At 38.4% G+C, this 2,558-nt stretch overlaps 1 long non-coding RNA gene across 1 annotated transcript in view; it reads left to right on the plus strand.

Annotated features, from left to right (window-relative positions):
- Nucleotides 1–2,558, plus strand: part of LOC106877267 (uncharacterized) — an 88,602-nt gene that overhangs the window by 32,647 nt on the left and 53,397 nt on the right. Inside the window, exon 2 of the long non-coding RNA XR_001410364.2 lies at nucleotides 1,811–2,000. This is a non-coding gene — a long non-coding RNA (uncharacterized LOC106877267). The remainder of the gene's footprint in view (nucleotides 1–1,810; nucleotides 2,001–2,558) is intronic.

The raw sequence follows: 2,558 nt of genomic DNA on the forward strand, positions 1-2,558 counted from the left end.
CATCAGAATCACCAGATGCACCTCCTAATGCCAATAAGAACCACCACCATCAACACCACCACCATCAACACCACCACCACCACCACCACCACCACCAACACCACCTAACGCCAATAAATACAGTACCAGCGGTAGGTTCGGCCATAAAAAAAGGACAAGTCACCCCGGGGCCAATCAACAGCCAACAAAAGTCCATATTCTTAAGATTTTTTTTTGAAACACGAAGATAAATGTCGGAAATTCTAGCAGCGGGAAGTTTAATCCTCAGCGATTCCTTAAATTTTCTTTTTCTTAACATATATTTATTTTTTCTATTTTTTATGTATTTTCAACTTTCATTTAACTTTCTCGGAGTTAATTCTTCGCAGCTTTTAAAATATTTACGTATTTCGAAAAATCTTTTAAAGAAATGTCTTGGCTATTAAGAACTAAATTAAATAAAACACTTGGACGCTTTTGACGGAAATTCGTAGTCATATTAGTTGTAATGGTTGCTGGCAGATGGCGCTGGTGATAGTGGTACTATAAGAATTGTTGTTGATGTTGTTGTAACTGCAGCGGTTTATTTCAGTGATTTGCTGTTTGTGCTATTAAATATTTTCTTAATAAAACTGAGTTTTGTTTTTTTGTGTTTTGTTGCTATCACGCTTCTTCTTTCCGTTTTACTTGGTCTTGGTATTCGCTTCTTTTTTCTAAAAGCACTTTCTAATTCTGCCATTGTATTTTGATCGTCATTAGACTGTGGCCATGCTGGAGCACCACTTTGAACAATTTGTAGTCGAATGAATCAACTTCAGTACTTATTCTTTTTTAAAGCCTGGTACTTATTCTATCAATCTCCATTGCCGGACCGCTAGGTTACGGAGACGTAAAAACACCAACACCGGTTGTCAAGCGGCGGTGGGGGATAAAAACAGACACATAGATATACGTACGCACACGCACAAGCACATACATATATACATATATACAACGGGTTTCTTTCAGTTTCCGTCTACCAAATCCACTCATAAGGCTTTGGTCGACCCGAAGCTATAGTAGAAGACACACGCCCAATGAGCCACGCAGTGGGACTGAACCTTGGACCATGTGGTTGGGAAGCAAGCTTCTTTCCACACCGCCACGCCTTACATACATACTAAATATATAATGCATTTATATGATATTCTTTTCTACTCTAGGTACAAGGCCCGAAATTTCGGAGGAGGAGGGGCAGTCGACTAGATCGACCCCAGTACACAACTGGTACTTAATTTATCGAGCCCGAAAGGATGAAAGGCAAAGTCGACCTCGACGGAATTTGAACTCAGAACGTAAAGACAGACGAAATACCTATTTCTTTACTGCCCACAAGGGGCTACACACAGAGGGGACAAACAAGGACAGACAAACGGATTAGATCGATTATATCGACCCCAGTGCGTAACTGGTACTTAATTTATCGACCCCGAAAGGATGAATGGCAAGGTCGACCTTGGCGGAATTTGAACTCAGAACGTTACGGCAGACGAAATACCGCTAAGCATTTCGCCTGGCGGGGTAACGTTTCTGCCAGCTCGCTGCCTTGATATTACAAATATAATAAATATATATTTTGCAAATATAATACATATATGTTACATGTATAATGCACGTGTTATACAAAAACACCCGGTGGACTGTGGCAGTTTGTAAAATAGAAATAAAATGCAAAACTTTATTCTTTCTGTGCGGTCCAGTACCAAATGATGCACGGCGCGGCATTGGTCCGCAGCCCGGTGGTTGGCAGACCCCTGGTTTAAAGGACATTTCACATTTCTATTACTGGCAGGGTCGAGAGATCAGTCATGTGACTCCATCGTTGACTTGTCAGACTTGTGGTAGCGACAGAAGACATCTTAATTGTTCATTCAAGATTGTGTAACTACAAATAGCCGTCTGGAAAATGATTACAGATTACAAATAACATATTCACGGAATCAACGAAATCACAGCGACCACAACAACAGCAAATACATAAGGTTTGTATATGAATTAACTATAATTAACTAATTAATTATTCATGTAATCAACTAAACTCTTGCTACTGTTAACGAGGGACTTGTGATGTGATTGATGACAATATTGTATGATCTGTTTTTGTAGAAACTATTCAATTGCTATTATTACGATGTTTTTCTTATTCAAAACGTCTTCTTACGATAGCCTTCCCGTTCATTTATTCAGAAAAGATATGTAAATGGACGCATACACGCATACACCTATGCACGCGTGCAAGCATACACATACACGCATGCACAGATGCATGCACACACATATACAGACACGAATTTACACATACACATACACACACACACAGACATCATTATGTATGAATGTATGCATATGCAAATCTATTATACATGCATACACACCTCACATGTATGTGTAAGTAGTTTATACTTAAAACGTTTATGGGTATGTATGTCTACATACATACATATATACTTACACACAAACATATATATATATATATATATATATACAAATATATATATATGCAGACACACACGTATATACATGTGTATATATGTATATAT

This window comes from Octopus bimaculoides, chromosome 24 (assembly GCF_001194135.2).
Source record: "Octopus bimaculoides isolate UCB-OBI-ISO-001 chromosome 24, ASM119413v2, whole genome shotgun sequence".
Lineage (NCBI taxonomy): Eukaryota > Metazoa > Mollusca > Cephalopoda > Octopoda > Octopodidae > Octopus > Octopus bimaculoides.